This window comes from Emydura macquarii, unplaced genomic scaffold, assembly GCF_026122565.2.
Source record: "Emydura macquarii macquarii isolate MOO-44397 ecotype Brisbane River unplaced genomic scaffold, CSIRO-AGI_Emac_v2 contig_1045, whole genome shotgun sequence".
Taxonomy (NCBI): Eukaryota; Metazoa; Chordata; order Testudines; family Chelidae; genus Emydura; species Emydura macquarii.
The window spans coordinates 15,650,610-15,663,481 of record NW_027131182.1 but is presented as its reverse complement, the minus strand read 5'-3'; the positions used below and the strand labels follow the sequence as shown (position 1 = coordinate 15,663,481).

The 12,872-nt window shown below is 42.1% G+C and overlaps 1 protein-coding gene across 4 annotated transcripts in view; it reads left to right on the top strand.

Moving 5' to 3' along the window:
* Positions 1-1,238: 1,238 nt before the first annotated feature.
* The window catches only part of DAB2 (DAB adaptor protein 2), a 40,179-nt gene continuing 28,545 nt past the window's right edge, over positions 1,239-12,872 (top strand). For all 4 annotated transcript variants that reach the window (XM_067545566.1, XM_067545564.1, XM_067545565.1 and 1 more), the window contains exon 1: positions 1,239-1,344. The gene's annotated coding sequence lies outside the window, so the exon portion shown is untranslated. The remainder of the gene's footprint in view (positions 1,345-12,872) is intronic.

The following is a 12,872-nucleotide window of genomic DNA, read 5'->3' as shown; positions in this document are numbered from 1 at the left end:
GAACAAATAAAATATTATTAATCTCTGATGTAACAGTGTAAAACATAACCGAGGTCCAAATCCTGCAAACATTTACACATACGTGTGTAACAAGCCGCTTGTTATTTATCGCAAGTAACTTTACACATATATGACATGAGTAGCATTCACTTGCCTAAGTGTCTGCAGGGCTGGGGTAGGGTCTAAAATATGTTTTCCCTTCACAGGAGAATTTTGTGCTTCTGAACTGAGGGACTGAGAGCACCACTTAGAATCAAGCATAGCAGTGTTAATGCACCTCAGTCATAAGATTCCAGCACCCCTTGGGTCACTTCTCAGCAGTCTGTCACTCATGCTGGTGGTTCTGAATGAAGGGTTAGGTGGAGACCATAAAACACACAGCACGTGATTTTAATCAGTTTTAATCCCCCAAGTGTCCAGCAGTGAAATAAAGAGCACTGCATGACTTCCTCATTAAACGCCCTTTCTCCCTACCCCAAATTTCCTAATATATATTGTAAATGGGGGGGGGGGGGGAAGAAATGACAGGATCCAGTACTAGGGAACAAAAACAATATAAGTGCTTTGAGCAAAGTTTGGTGTAAGCTGCAAAAGTCAGATCTGGATGCAACTAGCCAACAACCCAAAGTTTGAAGATGCCTTGGATCCAGGGTTTTGGTTTAGCCTGTCATAAAGTACCAAAATTCATATCTGCGTCTGGGTTCGGATTTTTAAACACGATCTCCACAAATAAATATCAAGCTGTTCACATTGGGACCCGGCTTTGGAATTTTTAAACCCCATCCCCTCTACACAGAGATGACAGCGAGTTTGGAAGTGTTTTCTAAAATTGCTTTTCAGGTCCATCTCTGTTTATGAACAATATAATACCTGCAGAATTTGTGAGCTACAGACCTTCACATTTCTTTCCACCCATTACTTGAGAAGTCCCTCTTCTTTTTTTTTTTTTTTTATAACAGACGTCTAATATAAACACCTCTGAATTTCCTGTTGTGGGTTTAAATCCACCCCTTTAATGTCATTTTCTCCTCTCTGCCCTAGTGCTCATTCTTGCACCAGAGCCCAGCAGCCCGGCTTCCCTTCAGGCCTGGATTGCAAAGGGTTAAGTTTGGGAGCACGGACACGTTGAGGGGGAGTAGCCCAAACTCAAGCAGCAAAATCATCACAGCACATTCCTGGGTAGTCCTCAGCTGCCAGCATCTGATTAAAACCATATCTCTCGCTGTGAGTGGCTGACTACGCTGAAGGCTGGAGTACAACTGAATATTTAACCGGGCCCACGGTGTCAACTACTCCGCCGGCTGCAGCCTGAGGATTATGCAGGGAATAGCACGGATCTAGTGTGTAAGTAGCTTTCCTGGGGTTTGGTGGGTTCCCCCCCTGCTCGCTTTTGGGTGGTCGTTGTCGCGCCCGGGGTCTCTAGACCACAGCGTCCCCAGTTCGGGGGGGCGCGGGGCGCGCGTTAAGCAGCATTTCTTAAGCAAGCAGCCGCAAACCTGTTCTCGATTGTGAAATTAACTCGTTCCCTGGGGGCTCCTGCGTCCTGCCGCTGCAGGCTTGGCTCCAGCGGAGCCTTCCCTGGGCTAGCCGAGCCGAGCCGCCCCCACGCCTGTGGTCTTGCTGTCCCCCGCCGTGAGACTCCGACCTCCACCCGCGCTGTGTCCGCTGGGCTAAAGGCGGCCGAGAGACAACGACCCGCCTTGAATGGGAACTAGACTCCTCGCCCACCGGCTGGGGTTGGGGTCTGCCGAGCACAAACAGTCTCTGCTCTCCAGACGCTCCTCTTGGGAGCTAGTGGATTCTGAGCTCGGGCTTTGGTGGGGCAACACCCCTCAGTAACGGGTCTCTCGGAGCCCAACCTAGTGCGAGATCCTTTAGTGCTCGGAGATCGACAACATTGGCAATGGGGGGAGGGACTGAATGGGTTAAATCTCTAGAGCGAGCTGTAAAATGCAATGGCTTTCCTAGCCTAGGACTCGGGTTCTTTATGTCTTGGAAGGGAGGTGTATTAATGCTTGTCAGTAGCATGGAATTACAAAATATGTTGTAGCTAAAATTGGGTGGAAACGTCTACATCCTGCTTCCATGAGTCTAAAAGGGCCGGTTTTGTAAAGAAACCCAAGAACTCAAAGCAAAATAAACAAACTCCTTCTGTAGAGAGGAGGGGATTAAGACATGCAGCTTTTAATAGATAGGAAAAAATCTGTCTGTTCTAGAAATAGTTTGGACGAAAGACTCTCTAGTCACTCCCTGCTAATGAAGGGGGGGGGGGGGGGTGGAAGGGTGAGACCATAACTAAGAGGCATTTTGGACTAAGCATCTTGTTTGTTGGCTTTCTAATGTCTGCAGTTAGGGTAATTAAGTGACCATCTCAGTAGTGATGGTAAATTATAGGAAACTGTGAAATCTTGTAGGGGTAGCTGTACCAAAGAGCTCATCTCTCAAGGATAAAACAAATTTTGTCTCCAGTGCTTGGAATGATCATGATGACACTTGAATGGGGCCCTATCTGTCTGTTCAAGGTAATGTCCTTGCTCTGACCAGTAGTATGCTTGTGTCCTAAACAGTGTTTTTACCTAAAGTAGAATTTACTTAGAGGTTTGGTGTAAACCATTCTCTCCAATGCTCCACACAATTAAATGTGCTGCTGTTTATTTTTTAGCTTGTTTAGCTAGGAAACAATAGTAAATTGTCCTCCAATGAGACAGTATGAAAGGATTATTGTACTGCTGGGAGACCTATAAAGAGCAGAAACATCTTGTTTCTAACAGCATCATGTCTCTTGGGAGCAGACTAGTAGTCGCTAGCTTAAAAAGCCACCAATACTGCCCCTCTCCCCCCTACTTCAAATGTTGCTGTGGTCTCCACAGTTTCCTCGGTAAGGAAAATGTGGTCTTGATACAAGATGAAATTGGGAGACTTTAGAAGTCTGGGTAATTAAACCAATAAAACTACATACAAATCCCAAAATGCTAAGCTGAATCTGGCAAGATAGCTTCCATCTCTTTAGGAGCTATGTGCACATGGGTCAAATCTGAGGTGTCTGACTTCTAGGGGTCAGAAGAGATACCATAGAAAATATTTTTCCCTTCACTGGTTATAAAAACTTCTAATTCAAAGCACCAGTTCCTAATAATTTTGATAAGTAGTGCTGGTGCTTACTAATACTAACAAATCAAGGTTCTGACATGTTCACCTCCTTTCAGATTTTAACTCAAAAGTTACAATTGGTGGACTGAAGGTGGGATGGGGAAAATGGGTATTTCATTCACAAGCTAAAGCTTTAATTTGACTCTGTTTTGGAGCAAATGCTTTAACCATATGGGAAAGGAATATCTTGGAAGATTCCTCAAAATTAGGCTTCCTTATCAGATGGCTAGGGCAATATAGATGACCATTCTCCCTTCTCCTCCCCATGTGTAAAAGCAGTTCACAAGCTGGTGCTGTAAACATTGGAAAGCATGTAGTATAGAGGCTGTTACTGCTCTGCAAAATCAAAATGGCTCTTGACCTTCTGAAATTGCCAATTGTCTTAGATTTGGGTTTGAAGCTTGAATGATATTACTAATCTTGAAACAGATTTTTTTTTCTATAGTAAAACAAAGGTGTAGAAGAGTCAAATGGAGAATGACAGGTGACCAACAGGAGTGGAGGATTAATTGGCAAAAGGTGACTAAGACTGAGGAAAAGGTTGGAGTAAATGGGAGAGAAGCCCCAAGTGACTAGGACCTTTATTCTAGACACACCCCCTCCCCCCATTTACTCTTAGACATCTTAATCCTAAAGAATAGTCAGAATTGAAGACTGGCTGGAATTTCAGATTAACTCCACATTTCAGGTGACTCTAATATTGCTTAACATCATTGCTATCTGGTATGTAACAGATGCTGTAGCAAAGTCTTATAGTAAATATACTATTAATCTCATTGCAAAAGGTGAGAGGCAGGGTCACTGAAAATAAACTAAGTACCCCTCTTGGCCTACTGTGAACAGCAATGTGTGGTCTTAACCCCAAAGAGCTTAATCAGTTTACTACTATAAAGTCGCCACTCTTTGTGGTAATGTCTCCCTAACACTTCCTAGGAAGCCTCTTTGAGGGAAGAAAGGGATGTCCAATATCCTTATTGGCTGGCATGGAGATAATAGCAGGTGCATGGCAAGTCTCTAAGTGCATGGAGTGCTTTCTTCAGTGTTAGAACTCTTAAGAGGGGGAGGAAGAAAGGTGAGTTCCACCAGTTTAGGTCTGCTTTAAGAGTGGAGAGAGCTCTCTAACTGTGGCCCTGGATTGTGATAGCTAAGCACTACCTTGTGAATGTGTACATCCCACATAGTAAGAGTACTAATCCATTTTACAGGTTTAAATATTCTGACTATAGGAGTAAGCCAACATGATGTGTGACACACTAAATGCAGCAGAGAGATAATACATGTCACTTTATCCCTGGACTCTGTGGGACTCTAAATCAATATACTGTACATGGTTTCAGTGGGGGAGGAGTTGTGGTCTCCCAGCTGTGCAGGCTGTTGCATGGAACTAGAGGCTATGGCTGTCAGGCAAAACAGGGTATGTGTAACTGAGCTGTATTCTTTACTATTGCCAGACCCACAGGTTTCTCATCTTTTTGATGAGCTGCATGCTTCTAGGACTCATGGGTGGTCTTTTGGGCTGACTTTGCACTCTGGGATGCATGTGGACTGCATTCTGTGGGGCTGGCAATTTGGATGACATTACTGTCAATTATGAGAGCACTCAAAGCATGCTGAAGCATTTATTGCCTACCAGAGTACTGTGGGGATATCTTCTGGCAGTCAGTGAAAGTAAGCACTCAAGATAGGGAAGGGGATGAGGGCACTATTTTGTCTTTACTGTTCCTGTCAATCAATAGAAACTAAGCAGTAGATCTGGATCTAACTGTAACTACATCCTTTAGTACACAGCTGGATTAATTCCTGACACATCAATGGAAGAAACACTTCCTTTCTAGTAGGAAGACTCTAAAGAACAGAGGTTGGACAATGTTTAGCTTATCCTGCTGTACACCACTGTCCCACCCAGTGGGAGTAATGCATGCACAGAGATAGCCATGATTACTTTTATTACACCTGCTCCAAAAAGATAGTCTAAGATTGCTAACTGACATACCAATCAATTAGATATCATTGGACTCCACTCTCTTACAGGAGTGGATGTTGAGGCTATCCTGGGGATGCCTTCCTTGCAGCAGTAAGCACACCTTCCTCTGAGGAAGGTTACTGAAGAAGTCATCTTGTATACTTTATCAGAAACAGAAGTGACAAGTGCTGATATAGACAGCTAACATTCCCTTAGCAGACTTAGTGGGAGGAAGGTGCCTCTACAAAGTATCAGAAAGGAGGGAAAACTACCTGAAGGTGAGGGGGAGAAGAGGGATGGCTAAAGAACTCCTGGTAAGAAATTAATTGAATTGACTGCCAGAACATCATGGTCTAGGATGCAAAACAAACTGGATGCAGGCATCCTGAAATGTCTAATATTGCTATATGCAGCCTATTTACATCAGGCCTTGCCTATACATAAGCTGTACCAGTATAACTAAATTGGCTCTGTCTTTTGTGTAGAAAAGTCCTTAGCATGGTTCAACACTTGACCTCTTCCTTCTAATACTTCAACATTCTTTCTACACAGTACTCCCACTGATCCAGGTTTGCCCTTAGGATTAGGGACCCCCTCAGAATGCAGCATTGCTGACAAGATACATATGACCAGATATCTGAAGAAACTCCCCCTGTGAACACTGCAAAGTGCTATAGGGTTAAAACACTTGATAAAACTCTTGACAGGCCTTGACTCTGCTCCTAATTGTCTCCTAAAGTAACAAATGGAAAGATAATGCATGTTGTCTTAACTGGCCCTGTTGTACTAAAAGTGTTATGATTTAAGGATTGCACATTGGCCTTGAATTTCCTTCCTCTACCAGTTCATATTACATACTTAAGCAATAGGATGAAGAGAATAACAAAGTCCAGTGTCCTGCCTCAGTCAGTGACTATACACAATTCAGGTGGCTTTAAAAGATGCTGACTGGATACTTGTACAGTATCTCTTTGCAGGAGGGGGAACAAGATACTAGCTGGCAATTAATTCTATCCTTGATACATAAGGAGGCCTGAAGTGCCATGGAACAGCAAACATTCTGCTTCATAGAAGCACATCAATATCTCAAAGTATTGTGGAATTTTGTCACATGACATACAAAATATAGGAATAAGAATCGTCTGCTTATCCTACTTGTCTATATTGTGCAGTCGTTGATCCTTGTGATGGGGATCGTGCACAAGGCTAAATAACCTATCTTGAAAAGACTCCCTTTTCCAGTTGCCTCTTCAGCAGAAGAATATAGGGGTTTCAGACTGCAAAAACTTTAGACTGAGGTTGATTTGAAAGATGGAGCTCCTGAACTGGCTTCAAAACTGGTGTCTACTCTCCTCATCTCATGTGGGAAATGAGTCCATCTCCAGGCACCTGTGAGGTAGCTAAAAATTTCATCCTAAAAGGGGGAGGGGGGGGACTCAACTCCTAGAGATGAGACATGGAAAAGCTACAAAGGAAGCCTATGTCAAGCAGGATTATCACTTGGAATTCCTGGCTAGCCCCAGGCTCTCTGTTATGCAATAAGGGAGATTTATAGTAACTTTCTATAATAGATAGACCATCTGTCATGCTTCAGGAAGATTTTTGTAGTCAAAGTAATGTCTACTGGGAGAATCCAAAAGCAGTTGTGAAGTGTTGAATAACTACCTAGGGAAGCCCACTGAAAGATGAGAAATATTCTCTGCATGAGTATTTTTATATTTGGATAAAAATGTCCCTTTTAGATACCTTTTAGGCAGAAATCAGACACCAGACATAACTAACAGTAGTTACACAAGAAGCTGTAACAAGTGCTTCTGGTCTCTGCTTTGGCAAAGGCAGTGGTAGCCCCACAAATTCTCACTTGTGTAGATTAGGGGCCTGAAGAGTTAAACATCACTGGTCTTGTATCTGACAGAGCATTTAATATTTTCAAATTAGTGGTTAGCAAATCTCCTTAGTAGGCTAGTCTGCGTAGACTAGACTACAATCTGTGTTCATCATATCTGAGCACTTTCCAGTGCATTAACAAGTGAGATGTTTGTCACATTGCTTCATGTGTGGTTCACTTTTTGTTCAGTAGTAACCAAGGGCTACTACTATGGGGTACATCTACACAGCACTAACCCCAGAATCTAGCCATGGGTTTTTTGTATTCCTGGGTAGACAAACTGATAGTGGACTGCTAGCATGCCTGTATTGAAGTAGACTTGATTTTAACTTGCTTGACCCCTCTTAGTTATTGAGAACTTCCATGAGGAACTTTGACTGCTATATAAAGGTTTCTATAGGCCAAATTCTAAGCACTTACTGAGTAAACTGTTCCATTCTCAGATACAGAACATAATGCAAATTCTCTATCAAATAGCCAATAGATCTTAACTGGAACTTCAATCACAATACTATCACCTAGTGATGGAAGAAACTAATAGGGTGTACTTTAACTTTCATGGATGGTTGGGACCCCTTTATAGTACAGTATGGCAGGTTGTGTGGAAGATCCGCAATAATCTTATCTCTGTTCTAAAGAAATGGCCCTCATGGCAGTTTGGCCATATGAATAACCCAATGGTAGCAGACTTCACAATAAGCAACTGAAATAATACAACTGCTTCAGTGTATGGAAAGTCCCAACTTTAAGAGTGGAGAAGCCACATGGCAGGGCAAGGGTACACTTTGGCAGGGCCTGTGGGGGGCCCAGCCCAGGCTGCAACTCCCATTTAGCATGGGGGGAAATTGAGGCTAAACTGTAGATCATGGCTGAGGATATTTAGCAAACAAATAGCGAAGGGGGGCATTTTTCAGAAATATAAAATATGTAACAGGAATTTCAGAATTCAAATTTTGTTCATGGCTCATGAGTGTGTATGTCTTACAAGTTTGTACTGGGCCTGAAAAAATCAGGGCCTGGGGCCCGGGCCCTGGCCCTGGGATGGCAGTTATTGCAGAAAGCATTTATTATAGGAGTAATGAGAAGATGTTACTTATAAAATATGCATCCTGAGCTACAATTCCAGGTGAAGGTGAAATGACAGCTATTTATGTGCATTATAATGCACTTAGTCTGAGTCCTATTGACAAATAACAAAGCAACACTACAGTAGTGAGGATCAGCAACAAATAATGCTGCTGGTTGGACAGGCAAATCTGCCCTAGCAAGTTTGCAATCTAACTCTTTTACAGTCCAAAAGCACTTAAAGTGACTGTACTGAAAGCCCCAGCCAAAACAGATGGCTAACCTGCCAAAATAAACCCTGAAATAGCTATTGACTCTCATTAGACTTCAGAATGAACACTTCACTGACGTGAACAAGGGTACTTCAAAGTTTTGTCCAGTTGTCTGAGCGTGTCAGCAGATAAATGACAGCCCAGTGTGCTCTCATGTTGAAAGCTTTTTCAACCAGAAGGGCTACAAAAATTTCAGCCTAAAATAGTACTGCATAAGCCTAGCAGTTCATCAGCACACTACTAGTATGGCATGATCAGTCAGTAATATCTTGCTCCTTCTTAAATAGCTTTCCATAGCTCAGGGACTTTAGAAGGCCTCACTGTTCTCAAACTCTAGTTTCCAGAAGAAAATCCAATTAAGGGGAAAGCAGAACTTTAAATACCATGGTCAAAAATTAATGTCCATGTCTCTTGTTCTAACTGAGCAAGAGCTGAAGTGCTGAAATCTTCTAGAACAGTGGTTCTCAACCTATTTACCATTGTGGGCTGCATATGCAGCCCACAGTTACGTTGGCCACATCCACACAATATATAGGGCTTGTATGGCCCTGAGGATGTCACATGGGACACAGCTGTGTGCTGATTGGGCTGCAAGCAGCCAGTTGTTTGAGTACCACTGGCCTAGAGTCTGATGAGCAACCCATGTAGGAAACTTTCATAAGGACTGAAAGTTGAGATTTAACAGCCACAAATGTATCTGATGCATTTCAGAAACTACCTCATTTTACAAATTTGTTTAGGACAGTTGAAGTAAATCTTAAATGCTGCTTATAGCACAGATCATACTGAAAAGTAACTTCAGCTTCCAACTTCTGAATCTCTGCAAAAACTATTGCCTTGTGGTGGTCCACAAACTTGTCTAAAGTGTCACAGTAAAAACTGAAATCTCTCCCTTCATTACTATATATCTAAATGACCGAGAACTGCAGTAGCCCCAAGGCCATGTTTTGCCCTCTAACCCATTAGCTTCAGATGGGATAAGGGGGTTGTGCAGATAAGCATAGGGCAGAATCTGGCAAATTGCTTCCAATTCATATATGAATAATGCATTGGTATTTGACCTCTTATTGTAAAATTCTGGATGCTGCTAAGAACTAAGTAAACTGCCAGTAAGCAGAATGCTGTTTCAACTCAGATGCTGTGTTTCTGAGAGCCTGGTAACCAGCTCTTAGGAATTAATCTAAAGGTTTTGGGGTGCTTGTATTCATGGAGTTATTAACCAATGTTAGGAGCTGGCCAAACCAGTTCCCATAGAGAGCTGGCTATCAAATCTCTTCTGATCAGCTCTCTTAAGCGGGCACAAATTCTTTACAACATCACAGGTTTGAGAATGGACTTGTAAAATGTTAAAATCCTTTAAAGTGCTGAGCAGCCAGTTCACTTTGAGAACAGTTAGATGAGTAGGCAATTGATGCCTAGTGGTTTTTTGTTTTTGAAGTTATGTAAATGCTGACTCAACTCTGTGCTTTCTGGATTCCTAATATTCTAAGTAAAGCTCAGGAAACTGGTGGGATGATGTAGTCATGAGAACAGACTGTCCTAATCAGTTGATGGTGCAACAGTCAGTAAACTAGGCTGAAATGGGAAAGGTGTTTTGTATGGTGGGTTACTGGAATGACTTTATCTCCTGTGCCAAAACCTTGGAGTACATTGGGCTGTTCCAAATCAACTTCTGTGGCCAGCATGACTTGGACTCTCAGCCCTTCCAAAGCTTAGCAATTAAAAATGTCAATATGACACTTGGAGGCAGAAGACCCAGAATCAAGCTCCCCATCACTACCTCTTCATACCAGTTAAATATTGCTTGATGTGAGCTAGAACTGGAATCCTGCATGGGGGGGGGGGGGGGTGGAACTATCCAGTGCCTTCTAAAACACATTACACAAAGTCAACTATAGTTCTTGACCAAGAAAGAATAGCCTGCTGAAGCAGGCCTGTGACCCTTGTCGTAAGGATAGGCCTTGGTGAGAACCATGAACCAGACTTACTCCTGACAGGTTTCAGCAGAAGCTGCTTTTAGTATTTGCACTCTAAGACTTGACTACGTCAAATAATGCCATAATGTCATTGATGCAAAACTAAATTCAGAAACATGAACTCATTTAAATGTCTCTGAAATGAGAGCTAGAAAGGTAAATTCACTTTAGAAAAATGAGAACTGAACTGTAGTGAGGCCCATGACAAGGCTAACCCCACTAGGGTCTCAGACATGGGGGTAGAGTCTAATCTGTTAGGCCTCCAGCAAGCAGTCTAATATGGTACCACTTTCTGATAGAACCACACTTTTTCCCCTTATGCTCTTACTCATCAGGTTAGATCACAATCTAACCTGTTGCGCTACAGTAGATTTATTCAACTTGGTGTAAACTCAATGCTTTTGTCCACTTAAAGCATGCAGTGCTCTAGAATTCAGGTGCTTTAATAATAAAGCAAAACACTTCCAATATAGCAATTCTTCAACTTTCCAGGCATGCACAAAAGACCCTGTTCAAAAGGCAGATGTCTGAATAGAACATTCATTTTTCAAATTCACTAATGCTTGTACAGTGCCTTTCAAGGTTATTCAGTGCATTGCCAATACAACAGTGTTTAAACAGGAAAAATATGCAACATTCAGCATCCAGTCCGGAGATTTATGTGCATAATTGTCATTGTAGGTCAAGCCACACAGACATACATGAATGTGCTATTGTATAGCAGAAGTTGTCCCGAGTATTAGTGTGTAGTGTTAGTATCACTGATGATCCAGATTGCCTCATAAGAACAACCTGTTTCTCTGCACTGTTTCAGTATACTCCATTAACTTTTAGTAAATTAACTCACTTGTCGGTAGTATGCTCACTTTAAAAATAAAATCTGAAGAGCTGCCAGGCAAACTGCTTCTCTCAAATAGCCTTTGTTACATGTGCTGCTGGAAATTGACAATCTCATCCAATAGCTCTCTAATAGACTAAAGATGCCTTTTTGGCAGAAATATTTAATGGTGTCTTTATGCAGCTGCTATTAATGGTGTTCGTGACTATTGGGTTGTGGTGCCTGTCTTCTCCAGACTCTTAGTAAGAGCTAAAGCATAAGTACAAAAATACAAACTTTCTAAACCATTAGGAATTCAAATGACTAACAGGTTAGAAGAAAACACTGCCATACAAAACTGTTCCTAGTACTTAAAAAAAAAAAAAAAAAAAAATTACAGCCTTTCTGGCAACTTCCCTTATTCCCAACAGGATATGATGGAGTCAGCAATAAAGCTTTGCTTTCCTGGCCTCTCTCGGCCTCCTAGGTTCTAATTCAAGGTTAATATTTACATGCAATAACTCTTTTGGCTATATCAGGCACACAAGGTACTAAGGGACAAGGAAGAAGCACATGCTGTGAGGAGGACAAAGTACTGGGTAGTCTAGCAGAGATTTACTTTACTATCCGTTTTTCCTCTGGCCTCTTCACATGCCCCCGATTTTTTTCCTTTCCACCCAATTTAATTCATACAAGCCTTGATGAAGGGCCAGAAATTTTATTTCCATTTTTATAAATGGCAGATGAATCTCTGCTCAGCATAGTTGTCTTATTGCATCCATTTCCAGATAGCAGCCCAGACTGTTATGGGGGATGCTGCTCTGCTTATAATTGAGGTATTAAGTCCCTAATTGCACAACTAGTTAGAAAACAAATGCCATCCCAGAATAACTGCAGTGTAGTTTATTGGACACAATCCCAAAATAAAGGAAACTTTTTTATTAAAGCTACTGTCCAAAGAGCCTAGAAACTTCTGAGGAAACAACTCCTTCTAAATTGTTCACTATCCACATATTATTGAATGATTTTTGGAATATCTCAGCCTTTCAAGAAGTCAGTCTGTCTTGTTACAGGTATTTTGATCACTTCCATGAAGTGCATGGTAAAACTAATAACTTATCAGGTGGAATGATTGAGTTAATGCTGTACCTCCCACAGACAATACAATACATACTGGTTTGTATGGTGGGGGTGAGGGGGAGAACATTGCATTTAATAGTCTGAAATACCTAGACTTCCTGGAATTACTCTGAAATCTCAGCAGGATTTCCTGCCTTGAGGTAGATAGCTACATGGGACGTGTCTTACTGTGAGGTTTCTTATCAACAAACAGTCCAGTTCTGTGAGGTGCAGCTGCCCCCCTTTTCTTCCCCCTCCCCCCCCCCCCCCCCATCTCCACCATATGTGCCTGCTGAATGCTCAGTCTTTATGCATGGTCTACATAAAGCACTAAATGCCTAGCACTCTTCTGTCAGGCTCCTGTGGGGTGAAATATAAGAATAATCAGTAGTGGCATTAACTGAGACGGATCTCTCTCCTACACCAGTAGTAGAGACATTGAGATAGGAGCCTCAATTTAAGACTTCAAATTAATAACTCTTTGAGCTTTCTAGAGAATCCTAAATAGTCTGTAGTGGGATTATATAATGTCCTATTACGTAGATCATACATCCAGACTCGTAAGGTATCACTTAGTGGAACAACTTCTGACCATAGCTGCTAAGGGCCATACTCTACCCTC